The following is a 24,321-nucleotide window of genomic DNA, read 5'->3' as shown; positions in this document are numbered from 1 at the left end:
ATGTTCGTCGGAAGTTCGCCGGAAGCTCGTCGGAAGAAGAGATTGATGCATTGGAACATGATTTGCAGTATTAATGTCTTAATTATCATAGTTAGTATGTAGATTAAGTTAGAATTGGGAGGTGATCCCATTAACTTAATCAAGGGCCAACTAGACCCTTAATAGACCCAAATTGGATCGAATGGAATAGCTCATTCGGACCTAGAATTCCTGGCCGACGGTAGCACTGCCTAGGAGACTTGGTCTCCCAAGAGTTTTGGGCGATAGTACCGCTCCTATCAGGTGGTGCTACCGTTGGTAATTATTACTGCCAGCGGTGGTACCGCCCCTATCAGGTGATGGTACCGCTTGAGCTCAGTCTTCGAGCGCTATCAAGCGATAGTACCGCCCAGACTGAGCGGTAGTACCGCTTAGTGACAGATGACAAGCGGTAGTACCACCCATTTATGGCGGTGATACCGCTAGGACCCCGAAAATCCGGGAATGGAAACTTTTGAGCTCCAATTTCAAACTGATTGGGGCCTATATAAACCCCACCTTTTCTTGCATGAAAGAGCACCAAAAGCTTGCTTTAATTCTAAGTATTTGAGGGCTTAAAAGTGTTGTAAAAGCTAGAGTTTTTCTTCCTCTTTCTTCCTAAGTGTTGATCATTCAAGAGAGGAGTGAAAACTTGTAAGGGTTGTCTCCTAAGCCCATCAAAAGAAGAAAAGCTGTAAAAGGGTGGTTGGCCTTCGCCTATTGAAGGAAGACCTCTAATGGACGTCAGTGACCTCGTTGGAGGAGGAAGCCAAAAGTGGATGTAGGTCAAGATTGACCGAACCACTCTAAATCTCAGTTTGCATTTACTTTCTGCTATTTATCTTAACTGCAAACTACCTCCAATGCTTTATACAACTACACTTCTGTATGCTTTCAATTTAAAGATCTTTCCGAAATGGTTTTCAATGAACTTAGATTTTAACCGACAAAAGTTTTCCATTGCACTAATTCACCTCCCCCCTTAGTGTGCTCATGATCCTAACAAATTTAATTTCAATTAGAAGGCTAGATGATGAAGACTATGATAGCAAATTTTATAGAGGGCAATGGAAGCTTAGTAAGGGTTCTCTTATTGTGGCTAGTGGAAAGAAATGTCATACTTTGTACAGGCTGCAGGCTAAAGCTTATGATGAGCAGTTAAATACTACAAAAAAAGACTTCAGCATGGAGTTATGGCATAGGCAATTGGGACACATGAGCAAGAAGGGACTGCAAGCTCTTTCCAAGAGAGAGGTATTGCCAAACCTCAAAGGTACACATCTGAACTCTTGTATTGATTGTTTGGTTGGTAAACAATATAGAGTTTCATTTGCTAGTCCTGCTATGTCTAGAAAAATGCATGTCACCGTGTTTATACAGATGTATATGATCCTTTAAGGATAAAAACTCCTGGTGGATCTATTGATATTCTTGGTATAAATGGTGTACTTTATTTTGTCACTTTTATAGATGATTTTTCCAAGAAAATTTGGCTTATGCTTTAAAGACCAAAGATCAAGTTATTAATATCTTCAACGAGTTTCATGCTAGGGTTAAAAGGGAGACAGAAAGACAATTGAAATGCATAAGATCAAATAATGGTGATGAGTACATAGGATTATTTAATGATTATTGCAGGTCACATGGGATCCAACATGAGATGATAGTTCTTGGTACACCTTAGCATAATGTAATTGCAGATAGAATGAACTGCACTATCATGGAAAAGATCAGATGTATGCTTTCACAGGCCAAGCTACCCAAAAAGTTTTAGGATGAGGTTTTGAGGATTATAGTTGATGTGATCAACTTATCACTATGTACAACCCTTGCTAGTCATAGGTGCTCAGTAAGCCAATCACGTGAGTGATGGCACGTGTGACTTGATACAGAATCTTTTTGCTTATTATATTTTGGCATATATCACTTTATAACTATTGCATATATACATATATATATATTGTGATGTCCTTGGATTTGTGCAATGGGAATCGGATCGTGATGAGATCACGAAAATAAGATCGATTCACCTTTAAACACATATCCTAAATAATCCCGGTCATAGGTTACTCGAGAGGGACATCGTGATAACCGGGACAGACTAGTGTGCTGTATACCCATCCATATGATGGATGCAGCTGGTCTCATAGCTGCTCATGTAGGGACACTAGGGATACAGTACAGGTGCTCATTGGATAATGAGTTCACTAATTAACCCGCTTACAGAATGTTGGATGGTTGATGATGCCTTATTGTCATATAGCGATTCCATAGTCCTAGTGGTATATCTGGTCCTTAGACTTGAGACGCCAAAGATGTCCTGTATGAGTGTTCTACTCTTTGATACCAGACTTATAGGTTTGGTTGTCCCAGATCTAGTACAACTGGTCATTGGGAGTGGTAGTCGACCTTACAAGGGCTATTGAGTGTCGATAGTGCTAGTCATAAGTGCCCAGCAAGCCAATCACGTGAGTGATGGCACGTGTGACTTGATACAGAATCTTTTTGCTTATTATATTTTGGCGTATATCACTTTATAACTATTGCATAAATGCATATATATTGTGATGTCCTTGGATTTGTGCAATGGGAATCGGATCGTGATGAGATCACGATAATGAGATCGATTCACCTTTAAACACATATCCTAAATAATCCCGGTCATAGGTTACTCGAGAGGGACATCGTGATAACCGGATAGACTGGTGTGCTGTATACCCGTCCATATGATGGATGCAGCTGGTCTCATAGCTGCTCGTGTAGGGACACTAGGGATACAGTACAGGTGCTCATTGGAGAATGAGTTCACTGATTGATCCGCTTACGGAATGCTGGATGGTTGATGATGCCTTATTGTCAGACAACGATTCCGTAGTCCTAGTGGTGTATCTGGTTCTTAGACTTGAGACACCAAGGATGTCCTGTATGAGTGCTCCACTCTTTGATACCAGACTTATAGGTTTGGCTGTTCCCAGATCTAGTACAGCTGGTCATTGGGAGTGGTAGTCGACCTTACGAGGGCTATTGAGTGTCGATAGAGGATCATCCACTCTCGGTATCATGAGAGGAATATCCCATGTGTTCTTGCTCAGACAAATCCCTGGCCAGGGTCATTCGGGTTGAGAGAGAAAGAGTTCTCCGGGAGAATCCGATTAGAGCGAGACTCGAGTAGAAACCGTATGGGTCTGACAGCACCATGCTCGATATACGGTCTCTGAGATATTAGATGGATGAGGGACTATAGGTACATGGTAACTGAGGACAGACAGGTCCAATGGATTGGATTCCCCTGTATCGTCTGGGGACTACGGCGTAGTGGCCTAGTACTTCCGTAGTCGATGAGTCGAGTTAATTATTACAGAGATAATAATTCACTGAGTTAGAAGGAGTTCTGACAGGTATGACTCACGGCCAGCTCGATATTGGGCCTAGAGGGTCACACACATATGGTAGGCATTGCGATGAGTAGAGGTTCGGATATGAGATATCCGACGGAGCCCTTGTCTTATTGGATGCAGATCCAATACCCACTAGGGAAAGGACCCATTAGGGTTTTGACACGGGATCTCTATAAATAGGAGGGATTCACAGCCTCATAGGCTAGAGTCTTTGCTTGCCCTTCCTATTCTCCTCTCCCTCTCCCCTCAGAGTAGGCCTGGAGTTTTGAGGAGCGTCGTCGCAACCCTGCTGTGTGGATCACCGCTAGAGAGGAGGACGCTTGACCTCCTTCACCCTCTCCTAAGGATCTGCAAGGAAACAGGGATATACGATCTCCCTAGGTAACACAATCTCTATACGCAGTTTTGTGTTTTTTGCGGATTTTGCGCACCAATCTTCGCACGACGATGAACATCTTTTGGGAATCGGGGATTTTTGTTTTCTTGTTCTTCCGCTGCGCATATGATGTCGCCCCCTATGATTTCCCAACAGTGGTATCAGAGCCAGGTTGTTCGCGCGAATGATTGGTTTTTGAACTGCGTGTGTTGTGTTTAGGAAGAATTTTGACGTCAAAATCGTTGACGCAAAAGCGAGGAAGGGCAGCAACAGTTGCTGCCCTCGATCTGCATGCCTGCAGCCACCTGCAGCGGCAGCCGCAGTCGCAGCCAGGCAGCACAGCGCCGGCGCATGCGCAAGCGCTGTGTCTGCAGCAGCCGGCCGGCGGCCTGCTTGCAGCAGGCTTGCTGCCGGCGGGGCTGGCAGCCCGCGGGTAGAGGCGCCTGCGGCCGCTGAGTCCGCGGGTAGAGGCGCCGCGGGGCAGCAGCGCGGGCTGAGGCACCGCAGGGCAGCGGCGCCTGTGGCCGCTGCTCCCACGGGCAAAAACCCCGCAGGGGCGGCCGCCAGCGAGGCAGCACCGCCTGCGGGCGCTGCCTCGCCGGCAGGACTGCCCGCGGAGGCGGCGACGCCCGCGGGGACCAGCGGGCGTGCCGCCCGCAGGCGAGGGGCAGCGCCCCGCCCCTCGCCGCACAGGTCGCCGCCGGCAGGGTGGCGGCGGCGGCAGCAGCAAAAAGGGGAAAGGGCATTAGGGTTTTCAGGGAAAAAGACAGTTTTGCCCCTCGGAATTTGAGAAATTTCAGTTTCTGTCTTTTGTCCAAATTACGAAAATACCCTTAGGAATTGAGAAATTCCCTACATGTCCCTGATTTCAGAAAAATATTAATTAATTAAAAGGTTTAGTTGATTATTATTTTTATTATTATCTAGTAGTCCTACATGATGATGATTATTTATACATGTGATGTATGATGAGTGGACGGATGATCATGGACCGTGTGATGTGTGTACTTGTGATTATTATTATTGAGGTCTGCGAACCTCCATTATATTTCTCGTTTATTGTCGGGCCTGCGTGCCTATGATTAAGTTGTAATCACATGAGGAGGCGCAGCGGGAGCGTGGAAGCCATAGCGGGACCCACGAGACGGACGATCGTGATGCATGGAGATGCATCAAGATGTCGACGGAACCGACGAGGACGAGATGGACGATCACAAGGCATGGAGATGCACCGTTGCACACATAGATCTTGATGTGAGTGATTAGGCCTACTGGCTCGGGCCTAATCATATTAGGTTGTGGTCCATGATCATCTGGTGTGATTGCTTATACACATACTAGATATGTATATATATTTGCATGCGATGTAGATATATATTAAATATGTATATGTGTGACATGTCATATTAGGAGACCAAATCATAGAAACATCTCTCGATAATATTAAGTCGGTAAACGTGAGGCAATTAGATTGACCCACGTGGCCTTCCATCGTTATGAGTAGGAACCGAATCCCGGTGTAGGTTGAGTTGGTCGAGTCCCTCGAGACTCACCTATATCGCGATTCGCTATCTTGCTTACGACATAGAGATGTCACCGGTGACCTGAGGGCATGATATGCTTGGTCGAGTCCCTCGAGGGTATATCATCAAATCAGATTCATCTTGTAACGAAGGTGTTGACTTAACCGAGCATCATGGTTGGTCGAGTCCCTCGAGGCCATGGTGATTCGGAGGCCGAACAGGACGGGAATCACAAGGAGTTGTGATCGGCAAGAGTTGTCTACCTTTTAGGCTTAGTGTGATTGGTCGAGTCCCTCGAGGTTACACTAAGACGCTGATTGGATCCTGATCCTCACTAGAAGTCTGCCGGAGACTTCCGTTTCACGTGCTGAGGGTGTCGCGTGACTCGTTAGTAAAATAGTGGGAGCATATTAAGATAGAAGTCCATATCTTGATAGTTTATTTCTTGCAAAATCTGCATGTTATTCATTTTTGCTACATCTTTATTTTCAGAAAATGTCGCTTTCAAATCCCTTACGTGGCATACTTGATGTCAACCGCCTCACTGGTCCAAATTATACGGATTGGCTCCGTAACTTGAGAATTGTTCTCACAGCGGAGAAAATCGTGTACGTCCTTGATACAGTGATGCCTACGCCCGAAGAAGGGGCAAGCGAGGATGAGATCGCTCGCTACGTGAAGTACATTGATGACTCCACTCTTGCTCAGTGCTATATGTTGGGCTCTATGACTCCAGAGTTACAGAGACAACATGAAAAGATGGATGCCAGATCCATTCTCCTACATGTCCGTAAATTGTTTGAGGAACAGGGAAGGACTCAACGATATGAGATATCCAAGAGCCTTTTCCGCGCTAGGATGACTGAGGGGACACCGGTTCAGAACCATGTCCTAAAGATGATTGAGTGGATAGAGAAACTCACAGGTCTAGGAATGGTCCTAGAGGATAACTTGTGTGTGGACATTGTGCTTCAGTCCCTACCAGATTCCTTTTCACAGTTCATAATGAACTTTAATATGAACAAGCTTGAGGTGACTCTCCCAGAGCTCCTCAATATGTTGAGGGAGGCAGAGAGTACTATTAAGAAAGAGAAGCCAGTTCTCTACACTGGTGAGACCAGAAAGAAAAGGAAAACAAAAGGTCCCTTAAGAAGGGAAAGGGCAAGGGCAAACAAGGTAAAGCAAAGGTTGCTAAGAAAGACCCAACAAAGGACAAAGGCCAGTGCTTCCACTGTGGTAAAGATGGGAACTGGAAGAAGAACTGCAAAGAGTACCTTGCAGAAAGGGCGAAACAAGAAGCTTGGTGAAGCTTCAAGTACATTCATGATCAATCTCCAATTGTTAGATTTTTGTGATAGTGCATTGGTATTGGATACCAATATTGCTTATCACATCTACAATTTATTGTAAATTCTAGCAAAGCTAAGGGGAGATTGACGAGAGGAATATTGCATAAAGGTTTGTTTATGCAAGACACTACTCCACATATCATGAATGTAAGTGTCTAAGAGGAAACGAGATGAGGTAAATAGTGCATACCTATGGCATTGTAGGCTAGGTCACATCCATGAAAGAAGGATTCAAAAGTTGCTAAATGATGGATATCTAGATCCATTCGACTATGTGTCATATGCAACTTGTGAGCCTTGCATTCGTGGAAAACTGACCAACTCTCCATTTAGTGGAACTGGAGAGAGAGCCACTGAGTTGTTGGAACTCATACATAGTGATGTATGTGGACCCATGTCAACTCATGCCATTGGAGGTTACTCCTACTTCATTACATTTACTGATGATTTCTCAAGGTATGGATATGTGTACTTAATGAAGTACAAGTCCGAGGCTTTTGAGAAATTCAGAGAGTATAAGAATGAGGTGGAGAACCAGACTGGAAAGAGTATCAAAACTCTTCGATCAGATCGAGGAGGTGAATACTTAAGTACAGAGTTTACTCAGTTCCTCAAGGACCATGGGATATTATCCCAATGGACACCTCCTTATACACCTCAGCTCAATGGTGTCTATGAAAGGAGGAATCGTACGCTATTAGATATGGTACGGTCCATGATTAGTTTCGCTGACCTACCCATCTTATTCTAGGCATATGCTCTAGAGACCGCAGCTTACCTTCTGAACAGAGTTCTAACTAAGTCGGTAGTGTCTACACCATATGAGATATGGAAAGGGAAGAAGCCTGATCTTAAAGTAGTTAAGATTTGGGGCTGCTCTGCCCATGTTAAAAGACACAACCCCGATAAGTTAGAATCAAGGACAGGGCGATGTAAATTTGTGGGATACCCCAAGGAAACTTGTGGGTATTACTTCTATCATCTCGAGGACCAAAAGGTCTTTGTAGCTAAGAGAGCAGTGTTCCTTGAGAAGGAACACATTCTTGACGGAGACAGTGGGAGAATGATAGAATTGAGCGAGGTTGGAGAACCAAGCTCAAGCACCACTCTACAGCCCGAGTCTGTTCAGGTATCTAATACACAAGTTTCAACTTTACGCAGGTCTGATAGAGTATCCCATCCTCCTGAGAGATATGTGGGACATATTAGAGCAGAGGATGTAGAGGATATTGATCCTCAGACCTACGAGGAGGCTATTATGAGTATAGACTCCGGGAAGTGGAAAGAAGCCATGAATTCTGAGATGGATTCTATGTACTCCAATAAGGTTTGGAACCTAGTTGATGCACCCGAAGGTATTGTACCCATCGGTTGCAAGTGGATCTTTAAGAAGAAGATCGGAGTAGATGGAAAGGTAGAGACCTATAAAGCAAGGCTAGTGGCTAAGGGGTATCGTCAAAGGCAAGGTGTTGACTACGACGAAACCTTCTCACCCGTAGCAATGCTAAAATCCATCAGAATTCTAATGGCTATTGCAGCACACTATGATTATGAGATCTAGCAGATGGATGTGAAAGCCGCATTCCTCAATGGGAACCTCGAGGAGGAGGTGTATATGATGCAACCTGAGGGATTCGTGTCCAAGAACTGCCCAGATAAGGTGTGTAGGTTGCTTAGATCCATTTATGGACTAAAGCAAGCTTCCCGAAGTTGGAACATAAGATTTGATGAGGCAATCAGATCTTATGACTTCGTTAAGAACGAAGATGAGCCTTGTGTATACAGAAAGGTAAGTGGGAGCGCTATTAGCTTTTTGGTGTTATATATGGATGACATCCTCATCATTGGGAATGACGTAGGAATGCTATCCACTGTAAAGACTTGGTTATCTAGACACTTCTCCATAAAGGACTTAGGGGAAGCATCCTATATCTTGGGGATTAGAATCTATAGAGATAGATCCAAGAGGATGCTTGGCTTGTCCCAGTCCAGGTACATAGAAACCATTGTCAAAATGTTTGGCATTGAAAATTCTAAGAAAGGGCGAACATGGATATGATACCTTATGCCTTAACAATAGGGTCTATCATGTATGCCATGCTATGTACTAGGCCTGATATAGCGCATGCTTTGAGTGTCACGAGCAGGTATCAGGCGGATCCAGGCTTGGAGCACTGGAAAGCAGTAAAGTGTATCCTTAAGTACTTGAGAAGGACTAAGGATCTTTTACTAGTATATGGAGGTAATAGCCTTAAGGTTGAAGGCTACACTGACTCAAGTTTTCAGTCTGATGTCGATGATAGCAAGTCGAATTCAGGGTATGTGTACACCTTGAATGGAGGAGCAGTGTGCTGGAAGAGTTCCAAGCAAGATACCACTGCTGACTCGACCACAGAGGCGGAGTACATTGCCGCATTAGATGCAGCAAAGGAGGGAGTTTGGGAGTCGATACGGATAGCGACAAGTCGACTTCCTTATATTGCGACCACTATGAGGTGATTACTCAAATAAGGGAACCCGGGTCTTATCAGAAATGTTCTGAGGAGGTTCCACCTTATCAGAGAGATCGTGACCCGAGGAGATGTAGTAGTGGAAAGAGTTCCATCCGAAGATAACATTGCAGATCCACTAACAAAGCCATTGTCTCAGATTGTCTTTGAGCGTCACAAGGGTCTGATGGGGATCAGACACATAGGTGATTGGCTTTAGGTCAAGTGGGAGATTGCTAGTCATAAGTGCCCAGCAAGCCAATCACGTGAGTGATGGCACGTGTGACTTGATACAGAATCTTTTTGCTTATTATATTTTGGCGTATATCACTTTATAACTATTGCATAAATGCATATATATTGTGATGTCCTTGGATTTGTGCAATGGGAATCGGATCGTGATGAGATCACGATAATGAGATCGATTCACCTTTAAACACATATCCTAAATAATCCCGGTCATAGGTTACTCGAGAGGGACATCGTGATAACCGGATAGACTGGTGTGCTGTATACCCGTCCATATGATGGATGCAGCTGGTCTCATAGTTGCTCGTGTAGGGACACTAGGGATACAGTACAGGTACTCATTGGAGAATGAGTTCACTGATTGATCCGCTTACGGAATGCTGGATGGTTGATGATGCCTTATTGTCAGACAACGATTCCGTAGTCCTAGTGGTGTATCTGGTTCTTAGACTTGAGACACCAAGGATGTCCTGTATGAGTGCTCCACTCTTTGATACCAGACTTATAGGTTTGGCTGTTCCCAGATCTAGTACAGCTGGTCATTGGGAGTGGTAGTCGACCTTACGAGGGCTATTGAGTGTCGATAGAGGATCATCCACTCTCGGTATCATGAGAGGAATATCCCATGTGTTCTTGCTCAGACAAATCCCTGGCCAGGGTCATTCGGGTTGAGAGAGAAAGAGTTCTCCGGGAGAATCCGATTAGAGCGAGACTCGAGTAGAAACCGTATGGGTCTGACAGCACCATGCTCGATATACGGTCTCTGAGATATTAGATGGATGAGGGACTATAGGTACATGGTAACTGAGGACAGACAGGTCCAATGGATTGGATTCCCCTGTATCGTCTGGGGACTACGGCGTAGTGGCCTAGTACTTCCGTAGTCGATGAGTCGAGTGAATTATTACAGAGATAATAATTCACTGAGTTAGAAGGAGTTCTGACAGGTATGACTCACGGCCAGCTCGATATTGGGCCTAGAGGGTCACACACATATGGTAGGCATTGCGATGAGTAGAGGTTCGGATATGAGATATCTGACGGAGCCCTTGTCTTATTGGATGCAGATCCAATACCCACTAGGGAAAGGACCCATTAGGGTTTTGACACGGGATCTCTATAAATAGGAGGGATTCACAGCCTCATAGGCTAGAGTCTTTGCTTGCCCTTCCTATTCTCCTCTCCCTCTCCCCTCAGAGTAGGCCTGGAGTTTTGAGGAGCGTCGTCGCAACCCTGCTGTGTGGATCACCGCTAGAGAGGAGGACGCTTGACCTCCTTCACCCTCTCCTAAGGATCTGCAAGGAAACAGGGATATACGATCTCCCTAGGTAACACAATCTCTATACGCAGTTTTGTGTTTTTTGCGGATTTTGCGCACCAATCTTCGCACGACGATGAACATCTTTTGGGAATCGGGGATTTTTGTTTTCTTGTTCTTCCGCTGCGCATATGATGTCGCCCCCTATGATTTCCCAACAGATAGAGGATCATCCACTTTCGGCGTCATGAGAGAAATATCTCATGGGTTCTTGCTCAGACAAATCCATAGCCAGGGTCATTTGGGTTAAGAGAGAAAGAGTTCCCCGGGAGAATCCGATTAGAGTGAGACTCGAGTAGAAACCGTATGGGTCTGACAGCACCATGCTCGATATACAGTCTCTGGGATAATAAATGGATGAGGGACTATAAGTACACGGTAATTGAGGACAGACAGGTCCAATGGATGGGATTCTCCTGTATCGTCTGGGGACTACGGCGTAGTAGCCTAGTATGTCCGTAATAGGAGTTCTGACAGGTATAACTCACAGCCAGCTCGATATTGGGCCTAGAAGGTCACACACATATGGTAGGCATTGCAATGAGTAGAGGTTCGGATATGAGATATTCGACGGAGCCCTTGTCTTATTGGATATCCAATAAGCCCTTGAATTATTGGATATCCAATAAGCCCCTGAATTATTGGATCCCATGGACGAGATCCAATAAGAGCCCATAAGAGATTATTGGATAGAGATCCACTAATCTAAAAGGCTTGGGTTATTGGATGCAGATCCAATACCCACTAGGGGAGGATCCATTAGGGTTTGATAGGGGACCTCTACAAATAGGAGGGATTCAAAGCCTCATAGGCTATAGCCTTTGCTTGCCTCTCTTATTCTCCTTCCCCTCTCTACCTCAGAGCAGGCTTGGAGTTTTGAGGAGCGTCGTCGCAGCCCTGCTGTGTGGATCACCGCTAGAGAGGAGGACACTTGACCTCCTTCACCCTCTCCTAATGATCTGCAAGGAAACAGGGATATACGATCTCCCTAGGTAATACAATCTACTCTATACGTAGTTTTTCAGTTTCGCGGATTTTGCACACCAATCTTCGCACGATGACGAACATCTCTTTAGGAATCGGAGATTTTGTTTTCTTATTCTTCCGCTGCACATCTGATGTCGCCCCCAAGATTTCCCAACAGCCCTAGATGGTGATGTTACAGAGTATGTATGGTTAACGAAAGATGTTTCCTACAAACATTTGAGAGTGTTTGGTTGTCGTGCATTTGCACATGTTCCAAACAATGAGAGGTCCAAGCTGGATGGTAAGACAAAAGAATATATTTTTCTTGGCTACTTTCATGATCATTTTGGTTACAGGCTTTAGGATCCAGAAAAGCAGAAGGTATTTAGAAGTAGAGATATAGTCTTCTTTGAAGATCAAACCTTTTAGGATTTGAAGAAGAAGGCACCAGCCAAGACTTCTGCGGAAGAATTAGCATATTGTGACCCAATTACTCCTCCAATATATCAGGGTGATGGGGGAGATGTGCAGGAAGATGGTGTAGAGCCTGATGTTGATCTATCGGTAGGACATGTTGAGAAAGAAGAAGTTGGAGAGCAACTTCCCGCAGAACTTCAATTGAGAAGATCTTCTAGATAACGTCAACCTTCCAGAAGATACTCTACATATGAGTATGTGATGCTTACTGATGTAGGTGAACTAGAGAGTTACCAAGAAGCAGTTGAAAGTGAGCAGAAAAAGAAATGGTTAGTTGCTAAGTAGGAAGAGATGGATGCTCTTTAGAAGAACCACGCTTATGATTTAGTGTTACTATCAAAGGGAATGAATAAAGATCTTGAAGAATAAGTGGGTTTTTTGAAGACTCAAGAATATTATTCTCAACCAAAGTACAAAGCTAGATTGGTTGGGAAAGGCTTTGGTCAAAAGAAAGATATTGACTTTGAAGAGATTTTTTCTCTTGTTGTTAAAATATCTTCTATTCGTGTTGATCTTGGTATTGCTTCTAGCCAAGACTTGGAGGTTGAGCAGTTAGATGTGAAGACAACTTTCCTTCATGATGATTTGGAGGAGAAAATTTATATGGAGCAACCAAAAGGCTTCAAAGTCAAAGGTAAAGAGAATTTTATCTGTAAGTTGAAGAAGAGCTTGTATGGGTTAAAGCAAGCTCCAAGACAGTGATACAAAAAGTTTAATTCATTTACGATGGAAAATGGATACAAAAGAACGACTTCAGATCATTGTGTGTACATCAAATGGTTTGGTGAGAATTTTATTATTCTCTTACTTTATGTTGATGACATGTTTATTCTTGGGAAAGATATGTCTAAAATTGACAGGTTGAAGAAAGAATTGAGTGCATCTATTACAATGAAGGACATGAAGCAAGCAAAACAAATATTATGTATGCAGATTTCCCATGACAGAAAAACTAATACGATTTGGTTATCACAGGAGAAATATATCGAGAAGGTATTGAAAAGGTTCAATATGAGCAATGCAAAACCAGTTGATTCTCCTCTTGCAGGTCACTTCAAGTTGTGCTCAGAATAGAGTCCATCAAGTGATGAGGAGAAGGAGAAAATACAAAAGATTCCTTATACTTTAGTAGTTGGAAGTTTAATGTATGAAATGGTATGTACGAGGCCAGACATCATATATGCAGTTGGTGTTACTAGTAGATTTCTAGCAAATCCAAGTAAAGAGCACTAGGCAGTAGTGAAATAGATTTTTAGATATCTCAGAGGGAGCTCTAAGGTTTGTTTAAGCTTTAGAGATAGACCACCTATGTTGATAGGTTACATAGATGCAGATATGACAAAAGATATAAATACGAGAAAGTCCACATCAGGTTATGTACTTATTTTTGTAGGGGGAGCTATGTCATGGTAATCCAGATTGCAAATGTGTATTGCTCTCTCCACCACATACGCAAAATATATTGCTGCTATAGAGGTTTAAAAAAAATGTTATGAATGAAAGAATTCTTACAAGAATTGGGGCCGAAATAGAAAAACTATATAGTGTATTATGACAACCTGAGTGTCATCCATTTGTGTAAGAACCCAACTTTTCATTCTAAGTCAAATTATATAGATGTCAGATACCACTAGATTCGAAATGTACTTGAAGAGAAGCAATTGCAGCTTCAAAAAATCCATACAAATGACAATGGAGCAAACATATTGACAAAGACCTTACCAAAAGAAAAATAGGATACATGCCGATAGCCGGTCTGTATGACTTCACATTAAGGAGTCTTAGGACAACCACCCTTATGGGCTGAAGGGGGAGGTTATTGGGCTGATAGCCCAACAAATTCAGCCCATAGTGGGCTTTAAAAGCCCACAATCCACCCCCTTTCTCTAAACCCTAAATTCATATTATGGGGGTATATGGGGCTACGAAAAGATGAGGAAAAACTATAACGAGGAGAATACTGCATCCACGTGATTCCAAAGAAAAGAAGGAGAAAAATACAGAAAACAAGTAAAAGAAAAGAAAGAAGACAAGGACAATGTAGTGAGATTGTTCTCAATCTTCCGGTAGTATTTTTATCTCAAGTTAGATCAAATCTATAATAGATTCTAGCTGTGATTACTTGGGGGAGAATTTGGATATTATACATAGTGACGTGATCCTTATATCACAGTTATTCTCTTGTGATTGTTATTAGGATTTTGGGCAAGAAATTGATATTTGTATATTCATTATTTTTATAGTGGATTATCTCTAGTTTGTCCCGTGATTTTTATCCTTCACATTGAAGGGGTTTTCTACGTAAATCTTGATGTTCTATTTAATCGTGATTTCATTATATGGGCTGATAGTATTTGTTCATATATAAAAGTTTAATTTCTCTTTATATCATATATATATATATATATATATATATATATATATATATATATATATATATATATATATAATATTAATTTAATAGCTTAATTATGATACTAATTTTGTAGATGACGTTCGACTTCAAGAAACTGATACGAAGGAACATGCATTTTGAAATTCATCTCGAAAAACTTTATCATCCTATGTTTCCAAAAAAAACTATTTATTAGGTGGATTGATTCTGTGATGTGCATCGACAACTATTTCTTAACCCCAGCAACACTCCAAATTTATACCTACGGTGAAAAAACTTCCAATTTATATAATATAAAAAAATAAAAAATACTCAAATGCAATATATCCTTCTAATCTGTGGTGAAAAATAACTATCTCTTTAGTCAAATCAAGCTCAAGTCCCAAAAAAAAAAAAAAATTTGTTTCTTGCACAAATTATTTAATAATCCTTACAAATTCCACTCACCCATCTCTATATATCCATAACTAATGTATCCCCAAGCGTCCTTACCTCCATTAGCTTTTTTTATGCATCCTCCTAAACATAATACTTCAAACACAAAACAATTTTTTCATAATATATATATATATATATATATATATATATATATATATATATATATATATATATTAGAATTAATATTTAAAAATAATAATAAATATTAAAATAAAAAGATTTAATATAAAGTTTAAGAAATTATCGAGAAACCCATAAACACTATTTTAAATCTATGAGAAATACTTAATATTTTCATTATATGATTCAACTGATATTATCTCTGCTATAAGCATAATAAACACAATCATCTAGTGATTTGATTTAGAATTATTTAATAAATTAAGTAATAAATAAAATTAAACATGATTGGATAATAAAAATAAAATCAGAGGGATAAAAGGAAAATTGTATATTCATCTCCTAAATTTAAAATATAGCCTGCTTAAAATTTTATTTGTATAACTTAAAAATATCCCAATAAATACTTTTCATTGGAGGGAGAAGGGCAAGAGGAAGGGTAACCACCCCTCCCCTCCCCCTTCTTCCTTCACATCCTCTTTTTTTTTTTTTTTTTTTTTTTTTTCCTGCTCTCCTCTCCTCTCCCTCCGCCTCTTCTTACTTCCCTTTCCTACCCCTTCACTCCTTCTCCCCTCTCTCTTCCTCTACTTCTTCCCCCGCCTCATCCACTTTTGCCCCAAGGCCTCGACACCCCCCCCTCCCACCCCACTCTCGCCCCTCTACCCCCTCTCCTTCCCTCGTATCAGATTTCTCTTGAAGATTACTATTTATAATCTTCTCTTTACTATTTATAATTTATTTTAAAAATTAATATTTTAAAATTAAAATTATTTTTTTATAGATGAACATATTTTTATTTTCTCTTTTTCTTTCTCTTCCTCATCTTCTTTATCGGACCTTCTTACTTTTTCTTCCACCTCCTCTTATTCCTCATATTATTCTTCCTCCTTAGAGGACAATGTTGAAGGGTTGCTTAGCAATGTTAGAGAGTGTGAGTTAGGGGGCATCTATCGATGGGGGGTATGGACTAGGGGGCAATAATCAACGAGAAACATCAATAACGATAAAGTACGCAGGTGATAATCATGCGATCTAAAAATAATAATAAAAAAATGATAAAGGGTTAATGTTCATTTTAGCCTCTATGATTTTGGTTATAGATCACTTAAGTCATTATGATTTATTCGTATAAAAAATAATTCATATATTTTTAAAAATATTATATATAAATCTCTCCCGTCAAGTTAGAGTTAATAAACGTTAGATTATGCTTACGTGGTATGTTGACTCATAAGAAATTATTAATATATTGATACGTATAATTTAAATTAAAAAAAATCTATTTTAGTCCATGTGATTTTGGTCATAGACCACTTAAGCCTTTATGATTTTTTTTGTGCCTAAAATAATCAATATATTTTTAAAAAATAGTATATAAGTTTTTCCTAACAAATTTGAGTAGATAGACATTAGAGTTTGCTTACGTGGTATGTTGACTCGTAGTATGTATTATTTTAAAAGTACTTAAAAACTTAAAATAATTTTAAAATATATATATGATCATTATTTTTTTTTATTTTTAGGTTTTTAAAAATAGTTTATTTACTAATTATGACCCTTAAATAGTTAAATTTATCTAGAAATATAAATATATATATATATATCATCTTGATATCAGAACTAAACAATACTAAATAATTGAGTCATATATATATATATATATATATCAATTTATATTATTAAAAATAATAAATTAAAAATAAAAAAAGAAGGGCCATATGGGTTATCCAGCATAATAATGAAAAAATAACAATAGATTTAAAAATAAAAAATAATAATTTTTTTTTATTATTTAGCATTTTCCATTTTAAGAGACACGGTGTGATTGGCCAGAAGAACATGCATCGTCTCGTTTAGCCAAATCGTTGGTCGTTCGTCAAAAGGTAACAAAGATGACAATTGAGTCATAAATTGATGGACCCAATTATTAATTCGGTTTAGTTGGGATTGGAGGAATCGACCCAACAAATCCAATTAGATCCCATTAGTAATCAAGTGTAAGTAGGTTAACTAATGTTATGTCATGTTTAGTATGATGGATTTTGACCTCTTTATCAAATAGTTTATGTGGGCCTATGAGATTAGCGTGGCTTAACAAGTCCTTCGCGGATGTAAGTAGCATTAGCTCGGATGAACGCGGCTGTTTGGTGGGTGAAACCAACGACTTGTGGCTTAAATCATTATTGGATTTTATTCCAGCTTTGGGTTCGAGGGAAACAAGCTTTTGCTGACCGTGTTGGCATGGAAAATCAATTAAGCTATTTCTTTCCTAAAATGAAGGATGTATTTGGTTGTATTTTTTTTTAAATCTATCTATAGATATCGATTTATCCAAAATTATATTAGTAATAGTAAGATACACTTGATAGGATATAAAGTGAAACTAAACTTTTATATATGAATAAATACTAATAGATCATAACACGCAGCAGAATTAAATAGAAATCACAATCAAATATGACACCAAGATTTACGTAGAAAATCCCTTCAAAGTGAAGGGTAAAAATCATGAGGCAAATTAGAGATAATCCACTATAAAAATAATGAATATATAAATCTTAATCTCTTGTCCAAAACTAGTAATAATCATAAAAAATTAACTGTGATACAAAGATCACGTCATTGTGCATAATATCTAAATTCTTCCTAAGTAATCACAGTAAGAATCTACTATGGATTTGATCTAACTTGAGATGAGAACACTACTTAGATTATTGTGAACAGTCTCTCTGTGTTGTCCTTGTTTCCTTCCCTTTCTTTCTCTTATTTTCTGACTTTTTCTTGTTCTTTTTTAATTAAGATGCTACTGCAAAGATCTCCCCTCGTTGATGTAGTTTTCTACCTTATTGATATCCTTTTTCTGCCTTAAAAAACACAGCCCTTGTACCCCTTAACTTTTGATCTAGGGTTAGGTCAAAAGGGATGGCTGTAGACTGATAAAGCCCACCTTAGGCTGAACATATGGGTTGTCAACCTAACAACCTCCCCCTTCAGCTCATAAGAGAAGTTGTCTCATGAGTCATCAAAGTGAAGTTATGCCGATCAGTTATCGACATATCTCTTATCTTTTTTTTAATAAAGTCTTTATCAACATGTCTGCTCCGTTGTCATCTGTGTTTATTTTCTGAAGCTGCAACTGCTTCTCTTCAAATACATTTCGAATCCAATGATATCTGACATCTATATGCTTTGACTTGGAATGAAACATTGAGTTCTTACACAAATGGATGGCACTCTGGCTATCACAATGCACCATATAATTTTTTTATTTCAGCTCTAATTCTTATAAGAATTCTTTCATCCATAACATTTCTTTGTAAACCTCTATAGCAGCAAAATATTCTGCCTCTATGGTGGAGAGAGCAATACACCTTTGCAATATGGATTGTCATAACACAGCTCCTCCTACAAAAGTAAGTACATAACCTGATGTGGACTTCCTCGTATCTATATCTCTTGTCATATCTGCATTTGTGTAACCTATCAACACAGGTGGTCCACCTTCGAAGCTTAAACAAACCTTAGAGAGTAATACACCTTTGTAATCTGGATTGCCATAACACACCTCCCCCTACAAAAGAAAGTACATAACCTAATGTGGACTTCCTTGTATCTATATCTCTTGTTATATCTGCATTTGTGTAACCTGTCAACATAGGTGGTCCACCTCTAAAGCTTAAACAAATCTTAGAGAGTAATACACCTTTGAAATCTGGATTGCCATAACACAACTCCCCCTACAAAAGTAAGTACATAACCTGATGTGGACTTCCTCATATCTATATCTCTTATCATATCTGCATTTGTGTAACCTGTCAACACAGGTGGTCCACCTCCAAAGCTTAAACAAACCTTAGAGAGTAATACACCTTTGTAATCTGGATTGCCATAACACAGCTCCCCCTACAAAAGTCAGTACATAACCTGATGTGGACTTCCTCGTATCTATATCTCTTATTATATCTGTATTTGTGTAACCTGTCAATATAGGTGGTCCACCTCCAAAGCTTAAACAAACCTTAGAGCTCTCTTTGAGATATCTAAAAATCCACTTCATTGCTGCTCAGTGCTCTTTGCTTAGATTTGCAAGAAATCTGCTAGTGACACCAACTGTATATGCGATGTCCGACCTCGTACATATCATTGCATACATTAAACTTACAACTACTAAAGCATAAGGAACCTTTTGCATTTTCTGTTGAATCTCGTATTTTGATGATGAAACTACTTGAGTGACGCAGGATGCTTCGATCAGGATGAGACAATTAAAGCAGGAAAATCATGTTGTGCCGGAGGAACATGTCAGAAGATTGGACGTCGGGTCGGTGGATCGGTCGACGTATCGACAGAAAGCTTCGGGCCATGGACTCGGGCATCGGGCCAAGAAACCGGGTATTGTGCCAAGGATATCGGAGTTGCGGAGTCAACTGCCTGATTGGGCAATAGGCTGCAGGAGAGGACAATGCGCCGAAGAATCAGACGAAGCGTCGAGGGACCAATGACATGCCGGACAACTGTTAGGATCGGAGCGGCACTAAGAGGGGGGGGGGGGGGGGGGGGTGAATTAGTGCAGCGGCTTAAAACGTTGGTTTCGACAAATCTTTCGTATGATAAAAATCGGAATCGGAAGTGCTTAACTTGAAAGCATATTCGCAAAGTTGTGCAGTAAATGTAACGAGGAAATAAAGCAAGTAAGAGGGTTTGCAGTAATGTAAATAGTAGTAATGAAATACAAACCAGAGATTACGCCGTTTTTAAAGTGGTTCGGTCAAGTGACCTACATCCACTTGCGAGGCCCCTCTTCGATGAGGCTCCCACCTTCCACTAGCAAATCTCTTGAAAGGGAAGCGTAAATACCCCTCTTACAACTTTTACAAGCGGTTCACTCTCTTACAGATTTTCAGCAAGAAAGAAGGAGGTGAACACTAGCAAATTGAAAACAAGAAAGGCAAAGACTCTTCTAAGACTTTTCTCTCAATCACTTGCTGCTCAAAAAGTTGTGTTCTCAGCTGAGACTTAAGGGGTATTTATAGGCCTCAAGAGGATTCAAATTTGGGCTCCAAAAAATTTGAATTCTCTTATGTTCCCGATGCTGGCGGTGCCACCGCCCAGCGCTCGGGTGCTGGACGGTGCAACCGCCCAGCCCAGGAGGTGTCACCACCCAGCTCTCGGGTGTTGGGCGGTGCTACCGCCCAGCTAGGCGGTGCCACCGCCTGGCTCTCCGATTCACTAGTTTGGCTTAATTTTAGCCCAAACCAAATCTGACTTTGGGCCCAGTTGGCCCCTAACCAGGATATAGGATTATCTCTTAATCCTAATCCTAATTACAAGTGAACTACATAACAAAAAAAACATCCTAAGCAAGTTTTCAACCCCGAACGTCGAGTCTTGTTCCGACGAGCCGACGAACTTCTTCCGACGGACTCCCTGCAAGCTCCCGATCTTGTGATGACTTTAACGAGTAGCCGAGCCTTCTCGGTGATCTCCGTGAACCTCCGACGATCTCTTCGGCGAACTTTCAAACATTCTGATAGATTCCCGATTTCTTCTCGGTTGGTTCCGGCAACATCTCCGACGATTCTTCGGACTCTTAAACGTCCATCGATCTTGACTCCGGTATTCTTGCTTTGTGTTTTCTGGTTATCGTAGTTAATCCTGCACACTTAACTCAATAATATGGATTAGATCAATTAACCCATCAATTGATTTTATCATCAAAATCCGAGATTCAACAATCTCCCCCTTTTTGATGATGACAATCAATTGATGACGGTGTTAAACATAACTCCCCCTATCTATATGCCATATTATGAGAAGATGAAAACACTTGAATTCCATCCATAGAATTCAAGCATAAACCGATAAGTTCTAACTATAGAACTTATCATTATTCTCATTAAGCAATAGTAAATACAAAACTTCGATGAAAATCATTTTCAAGTAGAACGATAAGAGATAATTTTTACTACGATAGGAGATTAAGATTTTCAACATGAATTTCATGATATAAATGAAAGGCAAGCTTTCAATATGATCAATCAATCTTGCGATATTCTCAAGGATTTTGTAAGGTATTTTGCAAGGCATATAAGACATTCATATCACACATGCTTTTGAAATTCATATAAGTCATGCTATCAAAATGGTACAAGTCATCACTTTTCTCCTCCTTTGTCATCAACAAAAAGGGAATGAGACTTGAAGAATATAGCTTGTGATTATAATATCAGGAATTCAGCATTGATCATACGAAAATCCATCATCCAAACTTAAGTATGCTAAAATATTTACGCAGAGTTCACCTAAAGGAAAATTCAGCATTCATCCATTTTATCAAATCTCTTCTTTCTATAAATAACAAAAATTGTAGGTGTGCAAGGAAGAGATTGTGATTAAAAAATATCAAGTAGTAACTCCAATAAGTCAAGATCATAATACAAACTCATTTAAATTTACATCGTCAACTTAAAACTCATAATCAAGCCATCAAAATCAATTTCGAGATTCATAAAATATCATAAAATCATTAATCTTGATCAGATGGGAGCGGTGTTTGACTCAAGATAGGATAAGATAATTTAACATGTCATTTAGAATCGAAAGAGAAGGATCAGATTCATCGAGGAACAAAGAGAGGATGAAAAACTTTACGAAAAATCCATTCAAACAAGTTTATTTTTAGGGACAATTTAACATACCTAATTCCCTTCTAATGAATTCAAATTGGTCTTCGTTCAAAGCTTTTGTAAATATATCTGCTAATTGATGCTTTGTGTCAATGAATTCTAGAACAACATCATTGTTAAGGACATGATCGCGTATGAAATGATGCCTAACGTCGATGTGCTTAGTTCTAGAGTGCTGAATTGGATTTTTAGTAAGACATATGGCACTAGTATTATCACATTTTATGGGAATGTTTTCAAAGTGAATTTCAAAGTCTTCTAATGTATTTTTCATCTAAATAACTTGTGCACAACATGCACTTGCAGCAATGTATTCGGCTTCCGCCGTAGATAGTGCAACTGAATTTTGTTTCTTGGAAGTCCAAGAAACAAGTGCATATCCTAAAAATTGGCATGTTCCGGATGTACTTTTTCTATCTATCCTACATCCGCCAAAATCGGCATCTGCATAAGCTATTAGATCAAATTTTTCAGATTTTAGATACCACAATCCTAAATTTGGAGTTCCTTTAAGATACCTAAATATTTTTTTAACACTCTTAAGATGAGATAATTTAGGATTAGATTGAAACCTAGCGCAAAGTCCTACACTAAACATAATATATGACTCATACATTTGGCAAATGATTCACATAGTGATTCATCCGAAGAGCCAAAAATAATATCGTCAACATAAATTTGCATAATAAGAAAATTATTTTCAAAATATTTAATAAACAATGTAGTATCAACCTTGCCTTTGGTAAAATTATTTAAAATAAGAAAGGAACTAAGCCTTTCATACCAAGCTCTAGGAGCTTGTTTCAAGCCATAGAGAGCTTTAGTCAATTTGAATACATGATTAGGAAGAAGAGAATTTTCAAATCCAGGAGGTTGTTCGACATATACTTCTTCGAAAATAAAACCATTCAAGAAAGCACTTTTGACATCCATTTGAAATAGTTTAACATTATTACTACTAGCATAGGCAAGGAGCATCCTTATGGCTTCTAATCGAGCCACGGAAGCAAAGGTTTCTTCGTAATCGATACCTTCTTCTTGGTTGAAACCTTTGGCCACTAATCTAGCCTTGTTTCTAACCACGATACCATTTTCGTCTTGCTTGTTTCTAAAGACCCATTTAGTACCAATGACTAAATGGTCACTAGGTCTAGGAACAAGCTTCCATACCTTATTCCTCTCAAATTGATTCAATTCCTCTTGCATTGCAATAACCCAAAAATCATCTTTTATGGTCTCGGCAATGCATTTAGGTTCAATTTGAGAAAGGAAAGCGGCATTAGCACAAAAATTCTTGAAAGAGGAACGAGTTTGAACCCCTTTTGATGTATCTCCTATAATTAGCTCCTTTGGATGAGCATCTATATACTTCCATTCCTTGGGTAAGGAAATTTCGGAAGAAGGTGCATCCAAGTTGCTATTTTGAGGAGGAGGTTCATTTAAATTCAAATTATCAAAACCAAGATTATCATCAAAATTATTTTTCTTTAAATTAGAAATTTCATTAAAAACTACATGAATAGACTCTTCTATTACTAACGTTCTTTTGTTAAAAACCCGAAGAGCCTTAGAAACGGAAGAGTAACCAAGAAAGATGCCTTCATCGGATTTAGCATCAAATTTTCCTAAGACATCCCTTTCATTCAAAATAAAGCATTTACAACCGAAAACTTTAAAATAGGAAATATTTGGTTTTTTGTTATTCCACAATTCATAGGGAGTTTTTGATAAGGATGATCATATTAGGACTCTATTCATGATGTAGCAAGCCGTATTTACGGCTTCGGCCCAAAAATACTTAGATAAACTATGTTCATTTAACATAGTTCTTACCATTTCTTGTAGGTTTCTATTTTTTCCTTCAACTACTCCATTTTGTTGGGGATTCCTCGGAGTGGAGAAGTTGTGATTGTATCCATTAACTTCACAAAAATTTTGAAAGTCACGGTTTTGAAATTTGCCACCGTGATCACTCCGAATTGATGAAATCATGAAACCTTTTTCGTTTTGAGTGAGTTTACAAAATTTAGAGAAGCACTTGAAGCAATCACTTTTGTGGACTAAGAAATAGGTCCAAGTGTACCTAGTATAGTCATCCACAATTATAAACGCATATTTGCTTCCTCCTAGACTTGTTGTGTCAATTGGTCCGAATAAGTCCAAATGGATCAATTGTAGTGGTCTAGTGGTGCTAATTTGATTTTTTTGTTTGAAACTAGTTTTTATTTGTTTACCTAGTTGACATGCATCATATACTTTGTCCTTAGTAAACTTCATATTTGGAATCCCTCGTACTAATTCTCTAGATGAGATCTTAGATATTAGTTTCATGCTTACATGGCCTAATCTCCTATGCCAAAGCCAAGCATCATCATTTAGAGCGGAGAAGCACATTTCATTACTAAGTTCATCAAGGTTGATGGTGTAGATATTATTTTGTTTTAATGCAATCATAGTCAAGTTATTGTTTGGTTTTTCGATAATACACATATTTGATTCGAATCTAACAATATAACCTT

The sequence above is a fragment of the Musa acuminata genome, chromosome BXJ3-7 (genome assembly GCF_036884655.1).
Source record: "Musa acuminata AAA Group cultivar baxijiao chromosome BXJ3-7, Cavendish_Baxijiao_AAA, whole genome shotgun sequence".
Classification (NCBI taxonomy): Eukaryota; Viridiplantae; Streptophyta; class Magnoliopsida; order Zingiberales; family Musaceae; genus Musa; species Musa acuminata.
Note: the sequence above shows the minus strand (reverse complement) of the source record.